At 39.2% G+C, this 26,726-nt stretch overlaps 1 long non-coding RNA gene across 4 annotated transcripts in view; it reads left to right on the top strand.

Annotated features, from left to right (window-relative positions):
- The window catches only part of LOC116589055, a 37,176-nt gene extending 15,601 nt beyond the window's left edge, over positions 1–21,575 (top strand). For 2 of the 4 annotated variants that reach the window (XR_004285158.1, XR_004285157.1), the window contains exons 3-5: positions 15,030–17,052; positions 19,381–19,482; positions 21,439–21,575. This is a non-coding gene — a long non-coding RNA (uncharacterized LOC116589055). Of the gene's footprint in view, positions 1–10,706; positions 11,119–13,925; positions 17,053–19,380; positions 19,483–21,438 lie in introns of those variants that run through there. The other 2 variants (XR_004285159.1, XR_004285156.1) reach the window with 2 other exon arrangements.
- Positions 21,576–26,726: the final 5,151 nt, after the last annotated feature.

Raw genomic sequence — 26,726 nt, 5'->3', positions numbered from 1 at the left:
CAGGTAGTAGTACTTTCTGTGTAGAGTTTTTCTTCTGCCTGCCTAAAACATTTTTTGAAAGGGCTGTCAGGGTACTAAGATGAACACGACATTCTGTAGCAGGAAGAAGTCTCGAAGAAGAGCTAGGAGGCTCCCATACCTAGATGGAAAAGTTCCAACACTCCATAACATTTGATGGTCTCTGTCAAAGCCAAAAACTGGAATGTTCGCTGAGCTTATAAAAAATGTGTTGGAAGGAGCAAGTGAACAGCATACATCTTTGTACTTCAATCAGACATATTCTCAAACATTAAAGGTTTAAATAAATGACAAGTGAAAATAAACTGACATTGATAAAAATGCAAATGGCAATAGATTTGTATTTTTAAAAGCAACCTTATAGTTGAGCTGCCTTTATTACAAATGAGAAAACACAAGTCCAGGCAGTTCAAACCAAAACTGCACATGGATTTGGTGGGAGAAATGAAAATAGAAAGAGTCTCTTCACTTTGCACAATACTATTTCTAAAAGCCACATGGGCATCAATTTATCATCTGGGAGAGCTCTTCATTCTTCGTAGCATACTGTCTCTAAGAGTCTGGGTTTTCTAATTCTCCTTGGGTCTAAACTGTGTACTTTACACTTAAAAATTAGGCAGCTTCAAAAATCTCAATTACTTATTTAACAACTAGGTTAATTTTTAGTAAAATAATGCTTTAGTATATTTCAAATACACTAATTTGAGGATGCTTCAATTTTTTCCATGGAGTGTTTTCTTCTTATCCTTCTTTTATTTTTTATTCATGACTGCATCAAATATAGAGGACTGCTACTTTGCATGGGTGGTGAGCATTCTAAAGAATGTAAATTAAAAAGTCTAGGACCAACTTTGTAATTTAAAATTTTCATTCCTCTTTATTTTCCTTTTCTACTGACATACCTAACAACTTTGTGTCAAACCACCTAACCTTACTGATATATTTTTTATTTAAAATACTTATATTCAGTTCTCCCTTAGCATAGCTTCTTTTCTAAAATAAAAAAAGAAAACGGAAAAAAAAAGAAAATAAAAAATTTACCTTAATCTTACTGCTCTACAACTTTGCAGTTCTTTGTAAGACAACCAAGCCAAACCAAAACCAAAACCAAAACCAAAACCCCAAACACTCAACAATATTAAATAGTCTTTTGATAATCAGTGAAAAGAAAATCTGTACATCCCAAAATGAAATTATATAAAAAGATTCTTTAAGAAGCCAGAATTACCAGTTCATGCACAGGATTTTCCACAAGCATTGAACTCTACCTCTGAACACTAAATAAATAGCAAATGATAAAGAATAGAAACAGTTCCTTTTTCCGTGTTGAGTGAGTGACCAAGCAACACAAAGAAAGCATTTTTTTTGTTTAGAAAGAAAATAGAAGAAAGGGTTGTTTTATAGACAGGGAGAGATATTGTCATCAAACTAAAAGCTTCTTGATTCTCAGGTTAATTCTAGGTGCCAGGCTTTTCTCGGTCTTAGTTTGCCAAGTGACCCCACTGTCAAGGCCAGAAGACCTAAGTCCACATGGAAACTATTCAGCCAGTGGCAAGTTTCTGCATGCCATGTCCAGACAAACAGAGCTGGATGTTCAACGGCATTTGTTACAGGAGGTTGGAAACCCCAGCAATGTCATAACATAATGCACTATGTAATTAAGCAATTGCTGTGATCTCAAATGAAGGGCGTTTTGTTATTGTTTTGACCTTCCTCACCCATGTCAACTGCCAGTCTGATGATAGTCGTTCTAAATCTGGAATCTACATAAACAACTTCTTACCCTCAGCTCACCTTTCCCTGGAAAGAGTCAGGGGCTTAGCAAAAGTTTTCTTGGTCAGTTTGGGTCAGGAGATTAAGAACTGGCTTTCCCAACAAAATTACAAGGTGGTGCCCAGCCCAGGTCATTATGAGAGGCACAGGTGTGCTGTGAGGAAGCTTCTTCTGGACTGTGGGTATAGAGATGACGGAAGAATTCCAAAGACCCTGTATCTGAGAGTCAGAGTAGAGAAAGACACTTTTTTTCTACTATGACTCTCTTTCTGGTTCTGTCACTATCTGCCATTTTGTATTAAGTCTCAAAATCAGGAGCCTGGGTTATGTGAGTATTCACTGTCCTTTGGCTCCCACAGTCTGCCATTCTACCCCGTTTAGAAAGGCAGGGCAGCATAGAGCTCACGGCATGGATTCCAGGGTGGATGCTGGACTTGCATCCCAGCTTTAACACTAGGTTGGTGTTTGACCTGTTTAAGCCTGCTTCAACCCCTTTGAGCATCTTGGCATACCTAACTTACAGTATGTAAGGTCTGTATGTAAAGCATTGAGTCTAGAGCTTCAGAAAAGTTAACTGCCATTGAGAAATTACCTTTGCTATGTGCAGAGCCATGTCCTGAGGACATTTAGTTCTAATTCCAGTCGAACGACTGGTTTATCTTCTGAGTAAAACAGAATTCATCAAATCAGTTTGAAAGATGGCACTCTGGTTGCTACCGCATAAATAGATCCATATAGCCTGAAGAGGACTGGACACATGGTGAAATTTGTTTAAATTCAGGGGAAACACTAACACCTGAAGTTTCGGATTTTTTTTTTTTTCCTTTAAGCACCTCCGAGAACTCTAAGGATCTGCTCAGTGTGTAAGTATTTGTTATTCTTGTCATTACCTAATAATGTTTTTGGTGTTTGGAGAGGCAATGGAGTATGTATCTTTAGGGCAAGGACTCTGGGCTCCTGCTTTTGAACTCACCTGTGCTAATAACTGGCAGTGTGGAAGAAGCTGTTCTTCTCACCTGTTCCCTTGTAACACTGTCCCATGTAATGTGTTATAAAATAAGAGTAGCTAATATTACAGAGTACAGGGAAAGATCAAGATTCCCTGGGGCCTGAAGCTTATAGGGTTTAGGGAGTCCTCTTTAAGAAAAACAATGTGAAGTTATCATGCTGAAAGATGTTGGTTGTTTTTCAGATGAGGATCTATAGTTTGTAGGGAGCCACATAGTAATGCTGGGTTTGAGGTTGGAACCATTGTGAGCCTGACACACGAATCTGGGCTCTACACTACTAATATTAGTAAGCTATTTTCAGTAGGGCTAAATCCTACTTACCTTCGGACTGTTTCCATCTATAGTGAGGTTTCCTGTTAGAGAAATCCGAATCTCTATCTCACACATTAATATTCAGTGTCGCTTAGTTGTTTTGTGTAAGTTCATTTCAAATAACTAGTCAAATTTTTCTTCTTCTGTATCCTTTACTGAACTAGTACACTTAGAAGGTTTTTAAAAGTATTTGTTACAAAATTTGTCCACTTACTCAGATTTGTGATAATTTAAAGTTTTGTTAGTTGCCTCAAATATTCTTAATTTTATCTTAGTTAAAACTTGGTTCACAATTGTTTTTTAATTGTGTTTGACCTCTAAATGATAAATTCTGTGGTTTCTCATGTATTTCCTTTCTATAAATTATTAGGTAAAACTGGTAACTTGTTTCTTCATGTACGACAGTACTAGAAAGTTCTGTGAGACTCTGAGCTTCGTCTGGCCTAAGCTTGACAGTTTTGCTGGGCCCTCTGGCTGGTATAGACACATAGGGTTAGGCCTTGTCTGGCTATCATTTCATTTCAGAACATAAAGATGTTCTGTTGGCAGGCAAAAGAAGAAGCCAAACCCTGGGTAAAAATTTGAAGCTAAAATATGTAGTTACTAGGAAATTATGGACTCAGAGAAATTTTTTTCCAACACAGTATTTTGAAAGTTTAAAACACAGAGAAAAGTTGAATCAAATTCACAGTGAAGAGTCATATATTCACCACACAGAGTCTATGTATCCAGACAAACAAGTTTATTAGATTTACAACATGCCTGTCATCTATCCATTCCTTGATCCATCTGTCAAACGATCTTACATTTTAGTGCATTTCAAGAGTATCATTTTTCTCATAACTTCTTAGTCTTAAGATAGGTTGTTATTCATTTACAGGTTATTCTCTTTTGAGATAAAATTTAGAAAAAGTGAAAAGCAAACCTAAATGTACTCTTCTCTGGGTTTTGACAGAAGTGCTTATCCCTATCAAAACATAGAGCATTACAACCATTGCCCAAAAAAGTTCCATCACGCCTACCGAGCTCCGCCTCCAGCATCCTCAGATGAAGTGTTCTTGTTGTAGAACTTTGTATACATAGAATAATGCATCATTTGCTCTGTGTAAGCCATTTTTCACTTAGCAAAATGGTTTTAAGATTCATGTGTGTCATGGTACATATCAGAAGTTCATTTTCTTTTTAAATCCCTAAATAGTGGTCTATTGGATGAATACAGCAATTACTTTATCCATTCTCCGACAGATGGACACCTGGGCTGATCTCACTTTTTGGCTATTATTATAAATAGAGCCATTATAAACATTCTCATACAGGTCTTTTGGTAGAAATATGCCTTCATTTTTGTTGGGTAAATCACCTACAAGTGGAATTGCTGTGTAGATGCATGTTTAGTTTAAGAAATGGCAAGATCCTCTTTTCAAAGTGACCATGCCATTTTATACTTCTCCCTGATTGCTTCAAATCCTCACCAATATTTAGTATTGTCAATCTTTTCTCAGTTCTATATCTTCTAGTTAGTCCTCATATTCGTTTTAATTGCATTTCCCTGATGACTAGTGATGTTTAACATTTTCTCATTGTATATTTATTCTTTTGTGAAATGTTGAAATCTCTTTCTTTTATTTTTCTTTTTATTGAGTTTTAGGAATTCTTCATATAACCAAAATATATGTTTTGCAAATTTTTTCTTCCATCTGTGCCTTGTCTATTCATTTTATTTTCTTTTTTTAAAATTTTATTTATTTATTTGAGTGGGGGGCAAGGTGGGAGGGGTAGAGGATGAGGGAGAGAGAGTCTTAAGCAGACTTTGCTGAGATCTCCTGAGATCAAGATTTAAACCGAAACCAAGAGTCAGATGCTTAATCGACTGTACCACCCAGTGCCCCAAACTATTCATTTTCTTAATATCTTTTGATGAACAAAAGTTTTAAATTTTGTAAAGCCAAATTAATTTTATTATTATTGTTTTCTGTATCTCATCTGAAAAAAGCTTTGCTTACCCAAAGTTTCAGATAGTCTTATGCTATCATGCTCTCTTTTAAAAGACTTACAGTTTTAGCTTTTATATTTTCATTGGTGATCCATCTCAGATTAATTTGTGTGTATGGGGTAGATAGGTGTCAAAGTGCATTTTTTCCCCACAGACATCAAATTATTATAGTACCATTTATTTCAAAGATTATTTTTTCTCCATTCACTTGATATAGTCCCTTTAGAGAAAAATCAAATGATCTTATAAGTATGAGTATATTTTGAGGTTCTCTATTCTGTGTCATTCATCTACTTTCAGTCCTATGCTAATACTGCACTCTCTTGATTACTGTAGCTTTATAGTATATCTTAAAGTCAGATAGTGTAAGTCCTTCAACTTGTTTTCCCTTCTCAAGATTGCTTTGGGTAGTCTAAGTTTTCTGAATTTCTATAGAAATTTTAGAATCATTGTTAATTTCCACAAAAAACCTACCGAGGTTATTGCCTTGACTCTGTAGCTCAATTTGGGGAGAACTGGTATTTTAATTATGTTAAGTCTTTTAATCCATGAATGAAGCATGAATTTTTCCATTTATGTAGTTTTTCTTTTGCTTAGCGATATTTTTATAGTTTTTATTTGTTAAATTATCCCTAAGTATTATGTCTTTTTGTGCTATGTGAATGAAATTCAAAAGATTTCTTTTCCAATGGTTTATGTTAGTGTTAAAAATATAATCAATTTTTATATTAATCTTTTAATCCTGAAACTTCAATAAATACTCATATAAATTTTAGTCATTGTATTATACATTTCATAGGATTTTCTAAATGAACCATCATGTCATCTGCAAATAGAGAGTTTTGCTTATTCCTTTTTAGTCTTCGTGGCTTTTATTTCTTTCTCTTACCTTATTATGATGGCTAAGACTTTAAGTGCAATTTTGAATAGAATGGTGAGAGTAGACTCTTTGCTTTATTCTCTGTTTTAGGAGCAAAACAAAACATTTTATATTTCACATTAGGTTTTGTTTATAGGTCCTCTTGTTGGTTTGAATAAATACCCTTCTATACAATTTTGTTAAGTTATTAAAAAATCATTAATGAAACAAGATGAAACCAGAGAGGGAGACAAACCATAAGAGGCTCTTAATCTCAGGAAACAAACGGAGGGTTGCTGGAGGGGAGGAGGGTGAGAGGGATGGGGTGGCTGAGTGATGGACACTGGGGAGGGTATGTGCTATGGTGAGTGCTGTGAATTATGTAAGACTGATGAATCACAGACCTGTGCCCCTGAAACAAATAATACATTATATGTTAATAATTAAAAAATAAAATATAAAAAACCATTAACGAATGTTAAAAATTGCCAAATCCTTTTTGTACATATATTTAAATGAAACACTTTTAGTGGTTTTAGTTTTAATTACTTTGAGTTCCTGAGTTTTGAGACATTCCTAAGTGTTTTATCTTCATTGGATTCTGTGGATTCAAGTTTGAATTGAAAAGGAGCTGGAATTTCAGGAAATTTCTAAGTGTTCAGGTCTGAACTTAAACTGCTGTAGGTTGCAGAAAGTTCTTGTTCTTGGCTGATTTGATGATGCTGGGTCTGGGTTTTTTTTTTTTTTTTTTTTTTTTTTTCTGAGTCCAAAGAATAATACCACATTTCTTCAAGCCCACTTTCCTTCCTAAAGGTCCATAAGCAATGCTCTGCTTTATGAATAGAATTATAATGGAGGTTTTCATTATATAATACACTGAAGTCCAGAATAAAGCATGCCAGACTTGTTTGAAAACAGCTTTAATAACTCAAATTGCAGACCAGCTCTTCAAAATTTAACCAATTAGGGGCGCCTGGGTGGCTCAGTGGGCTAAGCCTCTGCCTTCGGCTCAGGTCATGGTCCCAGGGTCCTGGGATTGAGCCCCGCATCGGGAGCTCTGCTCAGCCAGGAGCCTGCTTCCCTTCCTCTCTCTCTCTCTGCCTGCCTCTCTGCCTACTTGTGATCTCTGTCTGTCAAATAAATAAATAAAATCTTAAAAAAAATTTAACCAGTTACAGTACACTTATGTATTCTACATTTTGTCTACCTCCAACATTTTTAGTTAATGTCATCTCCAACATTTTTAGTTAATGTCATTACCACTAATATGTAGAGCACTGTATTTCACTACAGCATTACTCACTTAATGAATTTCATAGTCTAAACCAGAAATAAAGTTTTACTTCATGATTCATTTTACATAAATAAACAAATCATTTTGTTGATCAAGGGTGTTTCATCTTGTGATGATGGCAAAGAATTTGGGGATTAACTAAATGATGGATGTAGGATTTAATAGGTCATGACAGATCTGAGGCTTAATCTTTTAAATAAATCTTTCATAAATGTACTTATTATATATGTGTTTTACATAAATACCGAATATCATGTCTTTTTTTCCCTTCCTTTTTCAAAATTTAAATTCAATTAGCCAACATACAATATGTCATTAGTTTCAGATGTAGTATTCAACAATCCATCACTCACATATGACACCTAATGCTCACCACATCATATGCCCCCCCCCCTTAATGCCCGTCACCCGATTATCCCTTCACCCACCTCCCCTCCAGCAACTCTCAGTTTGTTTCCTATAGTTAAGAGTGTCTTGTGGTTTTTTCCCTCTCTGATGACTTTCCATTCAGGTGTCCCTCCCTTCCCCTATGATCCTCTGCCCTGTTTCTTATATTCCACATATAAGTAAAACCATATGATAATTATCTTTCTCTGATTGACTTATTTTGCTCAGCATAATCCCCTCCAGTTCCATCCACATTGATGTAAATGGTAAGTGTTCATCCTTTCTGATGGCTGACTAATTGACTAGTCAATATCTTTAGATTCTTACAAAATCTATGTATTTCAAAACATAACAATTACTATATGCATAAATTGTCCATTTTTTCTTTTATTTATTTTTGATAATAACCCATATTATAAATGTTTCAGAAAAATCTTTTCAATCACAGACAATGCACCAAGCATTCACTGATTCCTGACCATGCTTAGCAAATTTTCTAGAGGTTGTAAAATTTGGATTCTCCTTTCATTCCGTGGAAAAAGTCTAATGAGGCCTTTTATATTTAGTAGGCCAAATACTTTCCTTTATATTTGTCCTTCTTTTGATAAAGATATGGAAGCCAAGAGGAACTCTTATCTTCAACCTAAATTGATTTTTGATGTATGATGGAATTTGTTGTGAGATGAGTACATCTTGGACACTAGCGACTAAAGTCTTTTGACTGAAGAACGAAAAGGGATCATTATTATGGTACCTCTGTATAAACAACTGTAGGGCCGGAGTCCAGAATACAATATAATTATTAGGTTGAAGTAGCATGCTAAGGATTTCCTAATGAATATGTGTGTACACATATATGTATGTGTATGATTGTATGTTTTGATTGAGTAATATATTAGTTACCTACCACTGAGTAACAAATTATCCCAAACTTAGCAACTTAAGACAACAAACACTTATTATATCACAGTTTCAGTGGCCCAGGAATCCAGGAGTGCTTAGCTAGGGGGTTCTAGCTCAGGCTCTATCATCAAGATATAGTCAAGCCAGGGATGTAGTCATCTAAATGCTCAACTGAAGGAGAATTCACTTCATGTGGTTGTTAGCAGGTGTCTCTTCCTGTTGGCTGGGATTTCAGCTCTTTGTCCTGTGGACATCTGCAAAGTTTGCCTGCATATCCTCAGGATGGGGGCGCTGTTTTTCCCCAAGTAGTGGTTCAAGATAGAAGACAGACCCTGGGGGCTTTTTACTGTTACTTCTGCCATATTCTATTGGTTTACAGATTACGTCCTGTATAGCATAGGAGAGGACTAGAAAAAGATGGGGGGCCTTTGAGGCCTATCTTGGAGGCTGCTATCACAGGTGAGTTTCTACAATAGAAATGGGAACTTTGGTAATTTAACCTAACATAGAAACAGATGTTTCTCTATTTCATTAGCTTTAAAGATAGCAATTTTCTATCCAGCAACATGGCCATAATAATGTTGTTATCACAAGTGGGTAAGTATAGGTAGAAGAATAAGTTTCTGTTATTTTGGGGAGGAAATCACATGCCTCTGTATAATTCCTCACTCTTAGAAGATAAATGTTTATGAATTACAGAAACAATTGTATAATTGGTTTCATGGCATCTATGGGCAGAACATGGTAGCAGTTTTTACTGATTCTCATTTAAAAACAAGAAAAATTAGAAGAGAGTCAGAGACTTGCTTGAATCTCATGTAAGTGGGAGGGAGGAAACTCATATGAAACTATGTGTCACTTTAGGTGTAAAACCTCACAACAACCTTATCAGGACAGAACACTGTGATTACTTCCATTTTGTAGATGAGTAAGTTGAGTCTGAGTAACCTGCCCAAGGTTACAAAATTAGTAAGTAAGCAGAGCTGAGAATTAGCTCTGGCCTTCAGGCTCCAAAGCCCATTAACTTCCCAGTGCTCCTCCTGTCTTCCCAGTTAAAGCCATGTGACCCCATCCTTCCACCCACAGATAAAAGCCCTGAGTGGGTAAGCAGCAACTTCTCAAGTAATAGCTTAGTTTTTGTGATTTGATATTTGGTCTTTATTATATGATGAGGTGTACATGTTTGAAGCATGGCATGGAAGTTCATGTTTGATGCCAAATAAAGGTTACCAGCTCCCTGGTATCTCATTAAAACCTGGGGCTTCTGAGTTTTTATGACTATGTTTTGGTGTTCATATAATTGCACTTGAACTTTTTGGCCACTGATTTTTGTATTTTGGGGTGTTGCTTCTGTTGTTGTTGTTGTTTGGAGTGAAAGAAGTGGCTAGTTGAGTTGAAATTGAACAATGTGATGCCAGTGTCTCTTCCATATGGCCATTCCAAATGCCTCCTGAAGACTCCTGGGATGCCTGTCCTTCCCCTGACTCACCTTCAGCCCTTATCTAGCATAATGCACTGGATTAAAAACTATGATATTCAAACAGTTGTTTGAGCTGTGAAGTGGGGAAAAAATTGGATGACTTTCATTATATTAGCATCCATCACACAGAAACATACATTATAGGGTCAATGTCAGGGATGATTTGGGATCTCTTCGTACTTTCAGAGGATTTGGGGATCCCCTCATACTTTCTGTTTTTTTTTTTTTTTTCTCCTCCTGCTCTGGGATTATTCAGTTAGTTAATGGAGTTGTAATCTTGTTAACCTTTTGTTTGTTTGTTTGTTTGTTTGATATTGTGTGAGATGTTACAGAAGTCATTTATTCTGATAAAACATCTGTTGTATACTTCCTAGTGAACTTTTCTTAATATCTATACGTGACATAATATTAGTTTTTTTGTATTCTTTTAGATCTTTAAAACAATTTACCCTACTATCCTATTCATTACACGTATTGTCATTCTCCTAGAGAATGGAAATGGTGAGGGACTGGGGAAAAGGAGAGAAAGAACATACTGGAGGTGTCAGAATCATCCAATTGGGCTGAACTGATGTTACCTCTGTGTTTTTAGAGTTATGAACAGATAAGCATGTTAATAAGGCAAAAGAAGATTGAACAACAAGAATAAGACTTAGTATTTTAAATAAAATAAAAATTAAAACAAATTTAATGTGACATGTACTGTCATACCTAATAGTTATTATGCTTAGGATAGTTATCCACAAGAGACAATCAATTCTCCCATGAGACTACAATTAATATGTACATATTAGAGTGCAAAATTAAGTTCTTTTCTTCCCTTTACTGTCTTATGTCAACAGAAGAAAGAATAATTTTTCCCTGATGCCCTCTATCCTATATTATATAACCACAGTTTCTCTCTCACAGACACACTAACTACAGAGTCATTAAAGCCCAAAAACCAGGTTCTGACTTTGTTCCCTGTTGGTGGTGGCTAGCTCTGCTTCCCACTCCCCCTTTCTTATGTTCTCCTGTCCTTGATTTAGGTCTTGGCTTCTCTTAGTCCATCTGGTTGTATGGGCTTTGGAGGAGAGGAGACTGTTTATGGTAAGAACCAAAAATGAAAAATTAAGGGGGTGTGGGTTTAAAAAATGCCATAATTTTTTTTTTTAACTGGAGCTGACCAGTTCTGTCTTTTTTTTTGTATTAAAGACTCACATAATTTATACCTGCTTATTCCACTTGGTTTAAAACAATAATCATGGTTAGCTGCCTATTCTGATAGGCAGCCCATGGGAGATTCTTTGGAAAGTGGCCTAAATTATTCCTGCTTTTGCTCACCCTCTCTCTGAAACCGTCCCAGATTTCTTCAGGTCCAGCCCATTCTTTGGCCTCAACTGTTTGAAGATTAATAGAGACCTCACCATTTTGTAGTTCTACACCTGCAAGTCCCTTGCAAATAGAATCAAGCCTTATTCACTTCCCTAAAACACCAGCAGTTGGTACTTGCTTGGAAGAAGGAGGCCCAGCTCACCAGGAGAGCAGAAAGGAGACTGTCTGACTTCATTTTGGGTCTTTAGCATTGACCTCTAAATTCAGGGGTAAAAGAATTTAGCTAGGCTAAGAGGCATGGGAAGAGTGTGCATTTTCCTCAGTCTAGTTGATCTTTACTAGTGTTGACTCCCCACTCCTCTGGGAAAAAAGTGACATATATGAAGTGCTCAGGTAAAAATTCATGAGTTTACACTTACTTAAAATTCAGTGGGCAGGCAATGTGTGTGTGTGTGTGTGTGTGTGTGTGTGTGTGTCCAAGGCAGTAATTTACAGCAAATGTCTATCAAACTCATAACAACTTCAGCCTCAGGGTATTGTTGAGGCAAATAGCTTCATAAGATTTTTAAAAGGATTAGCAATGCATATGAATAGGACCGGGTACTATAATTATTCCTGAAACAGTTTCTCAGTGGGCAATTAGAGGATTAACCATACAATTTGATTAAATGTTCAGACTTTTTACATACTGTACTTACCAGGCCTAGGAATAGATCCATTTGTCTTAATATAACAGTCATCCTTAAAAGAATCACTCAGCTAAGAGATTTACCACCAATAATTAAACTGAAAGCACTACCGCTCAGAATAACAACACCAAAATGTAATGATCTTATGTCTCCAACATCACAGAGAATTCCAGCCTTCCTTAGAATTTCACAATCATATGTTATTAGTCCTGTGTGGATGGGTGCTCTAGATCAAAGACCATGCATATATACACAAGTTTTATATATGATCTAGGTAATTCTTATGTAAGAAAAAATGGCATGACTAAAGGTTAATTGTAGAACTACAAGGAATAATATGAATATCATTAAGTCAGTGAGCAATGAATAGATGTTCTCCTCTTATGAATAAGCTTCCTGCTTCTTAATAAGTGAATCATTCACATTAAGGTAATAGCTTTCTTCTATTTGGATTCAGATTTTCCCAATGAAATTCCACCTTCCAGCTCAACACTGCTATTTCCTTTGCATGAAACATTTGCTTTGAAAATAATGAGATTTTTTACAAAGACTATTATACATATATATATTTCTAAGGACTTTATTTAAAACAATTGCTACTTTTTAAAAAGTTAATTATGTTTTAGGTTAAAGTTGTAAAAGCTATAGTTATTTATATTGGTTGTTTTCATATATGGCCTCTTTCTCATTTGGAAGACATACCATGCTGGGAATTGGTGGTGTGGTACAAAACGGACGTGGTCATTTCCAGTGTTGTTTAGAATACTGTTTTTTGTTTGTTTGTTTGTTTTTTGTGGATCAGATTTATTTGTAAATTACCAATTGCATATGGCATGTTGGGTAGGAAGATAGACCAGAAGACCTCAAGGGACAGGTTTGAATTTCGTCTGCTCCTGCAGAAGTATCCTCGGAGGTGAAGAAGACGTTCTCACAAATCTCTGCCCTAACTGGCCTCCACTAGTGTTTCAACTCCTCTTGGTAGAGTAACAGAACCCATCCATTGCATTAAAAGTGCAAACTCTTCAGGGAGAAGCCTCCCACTCAGAGTCTGTAAGTTGACATCTTTGTGGTTTTGCAGCTCTGTGCAGAGACACACTTCAGCTCTTTCTACTAAGTTCACTTGAAGATGAAGGGAAGATTTGAATCTGGGTCTTTTCTTTTGGTTGCCTATCAGAAGACAGTCAAGAGCAAGACTTGGAGCTAGATGGAGCAGGGTTCTAATCCTGCTTCATTTATTGCCTGTGTAGTCGTAGGCAAGGTATATCCTATTACCTTCAGTTTTCTCATATTGAATGTGGTTGAAACCAACTCGTGAGACTGTATGAAAGTTTAAGTTTAATGTTTCTAAAAGTATATTCAACAAATATTTATTAGTTACCTAGTTAAATGTAGCTCAATAGATCCCATTATCTGATTTACAGTTTATATTATAACTTTGAACAAGCTGGCTCCAGTTAAATCTGCAGACATGAATAAGTTAAACACAGTCATCTCAGCTTTGCTAAAATTGTGAAGACATATAATCACAATGTGATGTAATGAAAGCAAAAGGATCTGGAATAATGCTTAAAATATTGTCCTCATGCTACTTGAATCAGATTCTTGTAGGGAAAAAAGGATGAATATTTTATTTTTTATTTAAAAATTTTAATTTACATATAGTTGACAGTTACATTTGTTTCAGGTATACAACATAGTGATTCAACTTCTCTATATGTTATGTTATGTTTACTACAAGTATAGGCCTATATCTCCTACTCCCTTTCACCATTTTGCCCCACCCTCCAGCCCCCTCCCGTCTGGCAACCATCAGTTTGTTCTTTGTATTTATTGGTCTGATTCTACTTTTTGTTTCTTTTGAACATTTAGTATGATGGGAGAGTATTACAAGGTAGAAAAATCTTCACTAAGTTTTATCATGATTTTAGAACACACTTAGAGCCCAGTACCTCACAGTCTATAATCTCCTGAGAGCTGCTATTTGTTGGATCAGGTTTGGGTTATTTTGTAGCAAATTAGAGAACTAAAAATTCTAGTACTTACAGAGATTATAGAAAAAGTCAATGAGCCAGATTCTCCCTATTGCCTGAGTCACTTCCCCACTGTTGGAATCTCAGAAAATCACTCCACTCATGGGAGAGCATGGTTGGCTAATAGTGGACTAGAGAGTGAGTAAGAGCATAAAGTCTCTTATCAGCAACATTAATATGCCCCTTCTGTGTATATTAGAGGAAGAGGGGCCAAAACAAAGAATAAACTCTCTCTTCTTTCAGGGTTTGCTGTTTAGCTGGCAAAATAAGACCTAAACATAGAGGTAAATTTCAGGAAAGTACATGGAAAGTACATGGTCAGGGTCCAAGAAGAAGGAGCAGAAGGTACAGATACAACTGTTCAGAGGAAAGTCTTCCCAAGAAGGTGGCAACGGGTTAGGCTTCAGGTCCAAGCAGAGAGAGAGGACAGCACTCTGGATAGGGAAACAGTACAATTGCAGGGGTGGGGAACTGAGAAGATGGGTTTGGCTGAAATCAAAGATTTACGGAGAGAGAAGTGTAAATATGTCTAAGGGCCATGTCATGCAAGGCAAAAGAAAAATGTGTGTCATTGCTTTGAGAGTGACTTATAGTGGGGATACTGACAAGGGGGCCTAACAGGAGACTACAGGACCAATATTCCAGTATGCTGCAGGCTGGGCTAGGGAGGAGGCCACTGGATGGAGAGGGAGGGACAGAGACAGAGGACATGGATGAAGGAAGGACTAATGGGACATGGAAAAGGAGGAATCAAAAGTAGCCTTAAGGTTCTTGGCCTGGAGACTTGAAAAAACAAAAAAAAAATGGGAAAACAGATGGGGAGAGATGTTTGGGTGAAAAGATGGTGATTCTGAGTAAATAAACAATGAGGCATGACAGGCAGCATCCAGTTAGAGAAGCTCAGTGAAGTACAACTGATTTCCCTCATAAATATCCATTGTCCTGTCTCTTCTCCCCATCTGCTCAGGATTTGGTTTCCCTCTGGATTCACCACCTGGCTCGACGCAGCTGCACAAGTGATCTAAGATATGCACTAAAGAAGTCACCAGTGTGAGTAAACCCACCAGTGGAGCTCACAATCTATACCAACAAGTGCAGAGTCCTCATTGCGTCTGACAAGACCCTACCTGGGCCAGTCTTTTAGGGCTCCTCTCTATTCCTCCCTGCATCCAATATGGGACTGCAGCAACATCAAACTGCTCTTGGTTTTCCGTGTACATTGACTGGACTGCTTCAGCTGCCTCCCTCACACTGGAGCCCTACTCCCTTCCTACTATTTGTTTGAGGCTTCATTCACCCCAGGCCTCCTCTCGATAAATGGGTTTCCCTCATCCCTCCACGCTGGCTCATGCTTCCCTTTTCTGTTTGCTCCCGGCAGCCTGTGGATCTTTATCCGTCACCAGTCACACTGTCCTTAATGTTTACATATCCTGACACCCTGTTCAGACTGGGAACTCATAAGGAATGAGGCTCATTCCTCCTTATACCCCCAATCCCAGGGGCATATCCCTGCCAGAATAGGGGGCCCATTACATGATCAGTGAATAGGGAGCTGCAGGACCAAAGCAGGAGTGAGAGAACATGTAGATGGGGCAGCTGTTGGACGATGTGTGCACCCTGTTTCTCAAGGAGAAAAGGAGATGGTGAGGAATAAATTTGGGGGCAGAATATCAGAGTATGGAGTAAGATATGAAGCCACTGAAGGTAAAAGCCAAGTGAGATAGAAAAGGGAGTTCAAAGAAGGAGGTACAGTCTGCAATGGGTTTTGCTGGAGAAGCCAAGCAGTGCAGGGAAGCAAAGCCAGGTAAGATTCAGTGTTCTGTGCCCTCAAAGAGCTTACAGTATATTAAGGTGGATTATATAGGAACATAATCAGCCCCTCAGAAGAAGGCAGAATAAAACTGAACACTACTGGGTAGCTTTACCCAAACTGTTATGTTATTTGATGTTAATAGATGTTCTATTTAAAAAAGATTTCTTGGGGTACCTGGGTTGCTCAGCTGGTTAAGCAACTGCCTATGGCTCAGATCATAATCCTGGAGTCCTAGAATTGAGTCCATCATTGGGCACCCTGTTGAGAGGAGAGTCTGCTTCTCCTACTGACCTCCCCCACCTCATGCTCTCTCTCTCTTTCAGATAAATAAAGAAAATCTTTTAAAAAAATAGTTCTTTCATCAAAAATAGTTTGACAATGCTGGGTTTGTTCCTGCAGACTTTTCAGAACTTTTGTGTGCTAATGTGCACAACTCTTTCAAGAAGATAGACCTTGCAGGGATTTTGAAGCCTATCTGTGAATGGGTCCTTTAAAGGAAGTGAGTTGAGAAACACTTGGAGATGACTCAAGGATATCTGTGCTTCTTCAAATATTGTTTGGGAAATGCTACAGAGGAAGGAATTCTAAGGGGGTGACACACTTTGGTTTGGAGGTTAAAAGCCTTCCTTCCTTTCACATGCTTGCCTGTTTAGTGAATGGCACTGATGTCTTGCACTAGGTTTTGACCCCTCAGTGCCTGATCCAGTTCTGGTCATGGCAGGAGAATATGTGTAAACTCGGAACCACTGGGGAAACCCAGAGGCTGATATGTCACTGAAGCCTGGGGTGGCTTCCTCTAGAGCCCAGCTCTGTGTGCCCAGCAGGCACATGTCAGCTTGGACCAGGACTCTTGTTTTGATAAATGTAAGTGCGTTGTCAGCCACATCCTTTGCTTGCATGCATTCCCATTTCTCTGCTAACTGGTAGGCTCAGGGCCAAGTTGTGTTAGATGGTCCTGTCCTTTTGCCACAGCTAAGCAGACCAGGTGTGGACACCTCATTTAAACTGAGTCGCTGTGTTTAGCCTTGGGACTTTGAAGAAGCAGCCTGGGGTCTTCATCAGACAGTGTTGGCAAGGTTGCCAAAAGAAGAGCAAAGCTAAGCCCAGATGGCACAGCATCAAGGACCTGGGGGAGCTGCTGTTGTAGGTACATGGAAACGAGGAGTCCAGTCCCAAGGTAAGAGAATGATCTGCCAGAGAGAGAGTGAAAGAGGGGACAGAGAAAGGCAGACGGGGGGTGGGTGGTGAGAAAGAGCTGGAGAGAGAGAGAGAGAAAGAAGGAGGGAGGAGGAGGAAGAGAGATTGAGAGAGAGAAAGAGAGTGAGATTGAGAGAGAGAGGTATGGTGGGAGACAGAGGGAAAGAGGGAAGGAAGGAAGGAGGGACAGAGGAAGAGGGAGAGAGACACACACACATAGAAACCTAGTTAATTTAAATTTTCAGTGCCTTGTCAGGTATTGTGAGGGTTCCTCATTCTCCAGGTAACAAGTAGAGAAATATTTCTTTACTCGCTTGGAAAAGCAATTTCCTTGGCCTTTAGGATGGGTAATGGTTGTCAAGAACACATGGCTTTAGGAACTCATATTAAGGATAATAATGGCTTACATTCACTGAGTGCTTACTATGTGCCTGATGCTGTGCTAGCATTTTTAGAAGTTTTCATCAACCTCAGAGTGGGTATTATGAACATTTCCATTTTTTTGTTTTGCTTTTTAATTTTTAATTTTCTCTAGGAAAAAAAAAACCACATTCTTATTTGTAGTTTGCTTTTTCATTTTTGAAAATTCCCATTTTATAGTTAGAGGGACTGAGATTAAGAGAGGGTAAGTAACTGGGCCAATGGCACAGAGCTGGTACTGACCAGCTCTCAATATCAAGGAGTTATCTCTCAAAGCTGTTCTGAATGAAAAAGAAGAATTTGGAGCTTCCAGAGGGTCCTGTAAAGATTGGAGGAGATGCTGATGCGAGACGGCTAGTGGAGAGGGAGCAAGGAGGCAGTGAGAGGCAGATAATGCTTGGGGATTTTCAGTGACTCCACAGAAATGTCTGCATGGTTTCTAAACATGTAAGTCCTGATCTGATCGATGGATTTCTTTGGGCATAGGGGAGAGCTCTCGATGTTGTGAGATTAGGATGTATGATAAGCCTCTTTTCAGGATATGAAGGAACTAGAGGCTGAGGTATCTGTGGGACATAACCTTCTCAGGAATCACAGAAACATTAAAGAATATTGGGAGTGCTTTTTATGGCCACAGTCATGGGGTGATTGAGGTAATTTTGACTCAAATTCCTGGTAGTAGGAAAATTTTCCCCTTCTCCTACCCTGATAATTTTTTGAAAGTTTGTATTTATTAATTTGTCAGAGAGCGAGAGAGAGAGAGAAAACAAGCTAGCATAAGGGGGGACAGAGACAGAGGGAGAAGCAGACTCCCGCTAAGCAAGGACCCCCATGTGAACGTGATCCCAGGACCCTGGGATTATGACCTGAGCCGAGGGCATATGCTTAACCAACCGAGCCATCCAGGCATCCCTTTCCATTCTGATAATTTTAATAACTCTGTGTCAGATAGAGCCTTAAACCTGGGCCTGCAAAGCTGCCTTTCACCTTGCTCCCTACCCCCCACACAAATCTAACTTTCCTTAACACTTACTGGTTTCCCCCATGGGACACAGAATCATTCCTTGCTTGGTTCCTGAAACCCTCCATCACACAGATTGGGATAATATTACTGTACCCATGACTCACCTAGCTTGAACTACATTTGGTTACCATTTGGGCACTGGTTATCTCCCTAGTTCCTTTATGTATTTCTGTACATGATTCCAGTTTTGGATACTCCTTCCTTTCCGGTCTCAACCTCAGCTTTATTGACTTTAGGCCCAGATAACCTTTTGCTGGGGGGAGGAGTTCTGTACACTGTAGGATATTCAGCGGCCTTCCTGCTCTCTACCCACTCAATGACAGTAACACTTTCCTCCCCAGCTGTGACAAACAAAAATGGGTCTCCAAATGGAGTGAATGGGCTTGGGTTAATGGGTACAGCCTTGCCAGGTGTAGATTTTGGCAGTCTGACCTTCAAGGAGCTGAGAAGGTAGTAGGTCATGGAAAGGGAGGAATGAGCTCAGAGACAGTAAGCCCTGCCCCTTGTCCAAGGTTGTGTGCTCTCCTCTAACACATTAAGAAACCTAAAGGGACTAGACTAGTAATTTTCTGATGGGCTTGGTAGAAAAAGAATGTTTAAATGTGGAAGAGGATGTTTATCCCCAAAGACGAAGGCAAAGAAGAGGCACAGATCAGGAGGAGTCAGGAAGGCCAAGTCCCTAAGGCAGTGAGACCTACAAAAGGGGCAGAGCTGAATCCAAAGTATCTTCAGCAGGTACTGGTTTGGAGGGAAGAGAAGAATGAGGAGGCCCAGGCGTCTGCTTAAGGCAGGTGGTGTGCTGACAGAGGGAAAGGAGAAAAACAGCTCTCGACTCTATTTTTTGCTCCTATATTTTCCATCAAGAAGAACTATCTTCATGCCCAAATGAGGAGAACCAAGGTGATTGAGAAATAACCCAGCCCAGACTTCAAGGCGGGAGATGAAGACGGCCTCAAGTGACTTTGAGTGAGTTTGCAATGTTGATCGGGCTACCCTGATTGCATTTTGGGTACTGGTGCATTCACAGAACCACTGTCAGTGGTCTCAGATGAGCCATTGTGAGGACTGTTCAAGCAGCAGGCAAATGTTCCTGCTGTCAGATTAGGCAGGCTCAGTCCTCATGATCCTACTACTCCCTCCCCTGGCATTTTGCCACATGCATATAACTTACCTGAAGTTTTCCAACTTCTGAGGGTGTCAAGTGCTCCTCATTCTTGAGCCCTTCCATACGCTGCACCTCTGCCTGGGGTCCAGTCCCAGCATTGTCCTAGACATGTATCACTTTTATAATCATAAAAAATATTTTAATTAAAACATTTTAGATCCATTGTTCAGACAAGACCTTAGATATTATTTTCTATGTGCAGAAACAACTCCCCAGTGTATTGTAATCACTGCCTTTTATTTTATATTTGGTATCAACTTTTTGGTCCTGAGGAAGCTTAATGTATCCCTTCCAGAATTTAAAGTATTCTGTGGAGTTTCATAAGGTCACAAAGCAACATCAGTCTATCCGCGATTTCTTTCTCATTCACATCTTCAATCATCTTTCCTAGAAAGGTCAATTGATGTTATGCCCTCTGCTGAAAAGAGTGCCCAAATCCAGACAGACTTTGGAGCTGTTCTGGCCTTCCGCAGATGGACTGTGTCCAGAGAGCTTTCTCAGCCTCCTATTGCTCCATACTCCTGAGCAGCACTTCTCCAAGACAGGAGACCAGTGCCTCATATGTGAACAATATTAACTCTCTTAGTGTAGATACTGTGAATGCAGTCTAAAATGGCCCTCAGTTTTTTTTTTTTTTTTTTTTTTTTTTTTTTTTTTTTTGCGGGGGGGATGGTTTCATGGTGTGGTTTATAGTAATCATATATTCAAATAAATCACATATCCAAATAAATACATACTCAACCTCAGCTTTATTGCCTTTGGGGCCAGATAATTCTTTGCTGGGGGATGTGCCCTGTACACTGTAGGATGTTTAGCAGCACCCCTGCTCTGTACCCATGGGAACAGGTAGAGTAGTAACAACTTTGTCCCCAGCCTTGACAAGGAAAAATGTCTCTGGACACTGCCAGATATTGCCTTAGTTAGGTCATCCCTGAGAGATAAATTGCTTCCTGTTGGGAACTTGGGACAAATAGCACAACTAAGAGTTTTTAGGGGCTAAGGTGGGGAGATGGCAATGTATAGACAGGATGCTAGGTATTGTAACATTTTATATGATGAATCACTAGAAACACCACCCATCTTTTAAATTTTTATTTATTTATTTTTTAAAATAAGCTCTATGCCCAACTTGGGGCTTGAACTCATGATCCCGAGAGCAAAAGTTGCATGCTCTACTGTCTGAGCCTGCCAGCTGCCCAGTTCATTCTTATTGATTCCAAAAATTGTGTGAGACAAAAAAATAAAAGGTGCCTCCCACTGTCTATGTTTTCAGGTAGTTCCTAAATTAAAACATAGCAGCGACTCTCTTGAGGTCAAATTTATTTTAATTTAGCACTTTCAAAATAATCTTAATGTCTCTAAGAGGTTGCACACATTTGAACAGCATAAGCAGCTGCATGGTGGGGGGTCTTTTCTGTTATTACTTCTCTGTTTCGAGGGTGCCATCCAACCATAAAAACCTTTTCAATGAAAATGTAGATTACCATATTGACTTGTTTAAGCTTCTAGCAAGGATCTCTCACTTGAGTGTGAGTTTGGGGTGTGTAGGTTTAAGTAAAGCAGTTTATATAAAATGGCTGTGCTGGTCTGATAATCCAGATTTATCAAGACATTAAGTATGCGGTGGTTCACTTCAACAAATCAGGAGCTATTGACAGGAGGTGGGAAGATACCATCTTATATTGTTGTCCTGTTGTGGAATGAACCTGGGATTTTACCTTGATAGCACTTTCTAACTCTGCCTTTCTCTCTTTCAGATTGTTTCAAGGAAGATTTTGACACTGGATTCCTAAATTCCTGTTATGTTTCCCACTTGAGATGCCATTTCTGCAAGCTGTCTTGTCTATCTAGCCACTTGGGAATCTTTGAATGGGAGCCACCCTAAAGATTACAACAAAAAATGAAATCAATAAAGAACACAGGTTTTTCCAACTACAAAATGTCCCTTATTCATGCAGTGACAGGCTCATCAGGGAGAGAGAAACACTGGGCTTTTTCACAAACTGGGAAGAACTATTGTCCAGGTCAGCTCCTCTTGCCTATATATATATATATATATATATATATATATATATATATATATATATATGCCCTTAATATATTACCCCAATATTCAGAAAATACTGAATATTGTCTTTATCTTGGGGTGAGGGGGAGGCTAAGACAAGAAGCTGGCCTGAGAGCTTTAAGTATCAAAGAGATTCAGACAATATTATAGCTAGTATTGTGCTAGAAAGTCATTTCTATGCTGGGAGCCAAATTACAGTACTCTAGGACATCTCTTTGCCAAATTAGTGGTAAGTAGGTTCTGAAAGATCTCCTGAGTTGAGTCTTAGGATCCAATGTTATTGAAAGGAATGCCATTGTCAAGGCTGCTGGTGTCCAGGCGCCCCTTATCAATGAATCCAAGTTCAATAGATTCTTTCTTGCCTTGTGTACATGGTTGAGTCAGGTGCTGGACACTCATTTTTCCCCAGTACTTTGTGGAACCCTAAAGTGGCCCTGGCTTTGGTGTTAAGTACGGACACTGCTGGGTCTGCAGCCCCCTGGCACTGGGTGTGATGCAAGATAAAATGCCAAACGTCCCACCTTAGCTTGGCTTCATGAATGCTTCATTTCTAATCCTAGACTATCTCCCTCGCTTACTTCTGACAAGAATGAGGCAGTGAACATACATGAATTCTGAACCTGGAAGTCACTGGGGTTGATTTTTCTCCTCCACATGTGTTGTATCAGACCAAACTAGCCTTCTTTTCTTAGCAGTTAAAAAAAAAAAAAGGGGGGGGGGGATTAATTTAGATCTTTTGTTTCTAGTGCTCTATCACTTTAAGTTTATTAGAGCTACTGGTTACATGTGTCTGTAAGAGCAGATCACTTAGCTGAGGTCAGGATGAAGCGATTTCCTTCCCTGTATGTGTGGGGACGTTTATTTTGGGGAAAATATTCCTAAGTAGTTGCCCATCTTTAACACATTGAGAATATCTTTATCTGCAGCAAAAGTTGCCAAATCCATCCTGCTACCTGTTTTTATAAATGAAATTTTATTGGAACAGAGTCTTGCTCATACATTAACACACAACCTGTGGCTACAGTTACACAACAATGGCAGAGCTAAATTGTTGGGACACAGATCACTTGGCCCACAAAACCTTTTTATTTACTATGTGGCTCTTTACAAAAGCTTGCTGACCCTTAGTCTAGAGTATCATTCATCCAGTGATATTTATCAAGGCTCTGCAACATGCCAGACTCTTTACTAGGCATTAGGGCATAAAGAAAAACCAGACACCATCCTGACTTTGAAAAACTTTCCACAGTCTGGTGGTGAAAGAACCAGAGGCGACTTTCCTAAAAACAAAAGCCACAATACTAACAATAACATTAATATTATTCATAAGATGTTAATTTTTTTAGCATACTAATAGTGATTATTCTGACATATTCTATTTATTGTATCTGTATGAGATGTTACCATATGGTTAGTAACATTGCCTATGTGTCTTTTTTCCATGCTAGATTTCAATTTTCCTTAGAGTAGTGGCAATGTCCTTCTGTCAGTGGGATTAAAAAAAAATTAAAACCTTTATTCATATCAAAGTCCTGATTAAAATATTTCATTCATACCCATATTTTTCAGCTGAAAAGAGGCAAGACTATTTTCTGTTACCAAGGCCACCAGTAATTTGGCTGCCTCTCACACTGGCCATCTCTCATACCTACATGTGCTGCACTTCTTTTGTCATTTTTTGCCTTTTGCACACACACACACACTATATATATATATATATTTTTTTTTTTTTGGGGGGGGGTGCCTGAATGGCACCACCCTACCCATAGGCTTTCTTGTCTACCTACTGAGATCCTACTTTCTTTTCAAGGCCCTATTCAGAATCATCTCCTCTGAGTTCCTTCTTAGGCAATCATGATTGAGTTCAGGCTCTCTTTTGTGCAATACCCATAATTTGTATCTAACCCTGCTACTATATTTATTATATTATATTGCAAATATTTGTCTATATCATTGTTTCTCAGTGGGGGATAGGGGCAGCGATTTTGTTGTCCAGAAAACATTTGGCAATATCTGGGGGCATTTTTGGTTGTGACAAATTGGGGGAAGGTGCTTTAGTAGGTAGAGGTTGGGGTGTGGCAAAGCATCTTACAACACATGGGCAGTCCCATGACAAGGGGTCATCTGGCCCCAAATGCCAACAGTGGTGAGGTTGAGAAACTGGTCTATTTATGTACCCTTCCTACTAGACTGAGTTCTTCAGCAAGGATGGAGTCTTAGCCTTTGTAGATTGAGGGCCTGACACACAGTAGGCACTCAAGTCTTGTTAAAAGAATGAATGTCTCCCATTCCTTCTGTCTCCTATTCTAAATCCATAACAAAGGCCTAGATTCCTAGAAGATGTCAATAAGCACTTGTTGATAAATTGTTTAATTGAAGAAATGGGTGGAAAAAGAAATGCCCTTGCTCATAATCTGGTGACAAAGTCAGGGAACCCAGTTAACTTTTCAAGTGTCCTGGGAATTCTGCACAAACAGATTGCTCCCTGATTGAATTAGCCTCCTTCGGGTCAATCCTACTTTCAGATTTAAAAGTTCTTCTTTTTGCTTTGAATTGTTATTTTTAGAAAAATGTCCTTTCCAGCCTCCCAGTTCCCACAAAGGGAAAGGAAGTAAGACAGGACGGGGTGGGGGAAGGGAGGGGTTCTAGGGCTGGTGAATCAAGTCAGCTGAGGGGCACTCCTCCCCACCCTACAGGCCCTGTGGGGGAATGGAGGGTTTGGCCAATGGGTTCATCTGGAAAGCACGCCTTTTGAAAAAGGAGATGATGCAAAAAAAAGTGGTGCTAGGTGTCCTGCAATTGTTGGCCACAGAGCCATGTCCTTCTGGAGAAAGTTGGAAGATTCCAGGCTGGAAATATCCAGAAAACTATCAGGCAGTTGGAATAATGGAGGGCTGGAGAGCACAGCTCTGTAAAGGTCACAGAGCCTCCCAGACCTTGCTTCAGCTGGTGATTTCACCTCCCACATGCCTCTTTGAAGAGTGGCTCATTAACAGTGCCTAGACCTCTCAGGTTTCATGGTCATTTTCTCTTGCTCAACCCTTGTAAGAATTGGGTCTCAATGAGCCTCCAGTTAACCAGGAGATAAAGGTACAAAGACAGGGAAAGGATGCATTTGCAGAATATCTAAGTCCACTTGATATGGCCTTTGTGGGCTTTGATCCTTAGTCAGAAGTGTGAGTTTAAATGAAATCTTGAGGACAGAATGAATTCCAGGCATTGAGAAAGGCAGAAGTATGGTTTCACCATAAACATAGGTCATCTACCCATAAGTTCCCATCTCTGAACTACAGCTCTCTAGGAAATCTGTTCCTTTCTGAGCAGGTCCTGAGGAGGACCATCTCTTAGACAAATTGTTGATGGGTTTTTAATTCTTAGCTTTGAGTGTGGGTACCCAGTATACAAAGGGACCCTCCCAGCCCATCAGTGGTTAACCTTGGTGAAATGAGCTTCCCAAAGGAGACTATTTGTCTTAGAGGTTGCCATTCTGGTTACTTCAAGGAACTGGTCTGTGTTTGTGTTTGTGCGTGTGTGGCTTCTCCTTTTTTAAACACATAGATTACAGGTGATTACATTGTTATTTGGAAATCAGTGATTCTGGATTGGACTAGTTCGTTGACAGAGGGAGAGTCAGGTTACACAATAGTAGTACTGTAGTGGTGCAACCATCAGGCACTCTGCCAGCCTATGGCCCAGGAGTATACTGTTTGCCAAGATCAATATGCTTGTCCTACTGTCATTTATTCACACAATTCCACTGAAGGCAGTTGTGAGGCACACTGTTTTATACAGAATCTGCAGAGCAATTTTAGGCGTAAGGCTAGTCTTTTCAAAAAACCCAATGGTGGGTTTTCATATGACCTTGTAGAGACCTGTATAGTAATTTCTCTGGCTTATGTTTGTATTTGGGAAATTTTAGCTGTAAGCACTGAATAGACTAGGAGATCTACCCCAGTGTTTAGGGCTGATGGAAAATGTGGAACAAATAGTGGTTTCTTCAAGTAGCCTTCTTTAAGTTGCTTCTGAAACAGTGTTAATACTGGACCACAGGAAAGTTTGATGTATGTTCATTGAAGAAACTAGGTCCTCACAAGGATGCATTTTTGTTCTCTCGCATGGCTCCGCTTTGGTGCCTAATAGGATCAAAGAGGAATGGCACCAAAGTCATTAGGGATAACATTTGGCAATACCTGCAGATATTTTTGTTCGTCAAAATTGGCTCTGTGTGTGTATGTGTGTGTGTGTACTACTGGCTTCTGGTGGGTAGAGGTCTTGGGATGCTGCTAAATGTTTTACAATGAGCAGGACAGTCTCCACAACATAGAATTTTCTGACCTCAAATGTCAATAGTGCTCAGGTTGAGAAATCCAGAGACATATAACTCTGAGACATTTTCCTCCACTTCACTGTAAATCTGGTTCCATTATTCCACTGTAATAATGGTTCCATTATTAATTAATTCACTTTCTGCTCTACCTGAAGTCTGGAGGCCCATGGGGAATTGCTCATCCTACAATATCCTACAATGTTCAAGCTGCTTTTTCTCCTGAATTTCATGAACCATTAGGCCCAGAGTTGGAGGTAAATTCTCACTTCACTCCTCCTTGCTGGCTCCTCACCATGTCTTCTGTTAACCCTAAAATTCCCAATCTCCTTTGAATTACACATTCTCAGATACTACCATTTTCTGAGTTCTCTGTACATTTTTCCACTGGACTCCTGGTTGGTCTTTGGTTATTCCTTGAAGACTGATATGGCTGGCTGACTTTCTTCCTCATCTTTACACCTGTCATCACCGGTGGCAACTTCAAGTTCTTGTGGATGATTCTCCAACACTGGGGCTTCTCCATACTTGGATGGTTTTACCTTTATAGGCCTCTCCATCCACCTCATTTCAGCCATCTGTTTGCAGGGTAAATCACTAGCCTTGCCATCACCAATGGCCTTGTCCTTGCCACTGTCATCTTCACAGCCTAT

The sequence above is a fragment of the Mustela erminea genome, chromosome 4, assembly GCF_009829155.1.
Source record: "Mustela erminea isolate mMusErm1 chromosome 4, mMusErm1.Pri, whole genome shotgun sequence".
NCBI classification, from domain to species: Eukaryota; Metazoa; Chordata; class Mammalia; order Carnivora; family Mustelidae; genus Mustela; species Mustela erminea.
The sequence above is the reverse complement of the archived record's forward strand: the minus strand, read 5'-3'. Positions and strand labels throughout refer to the sequence as shown.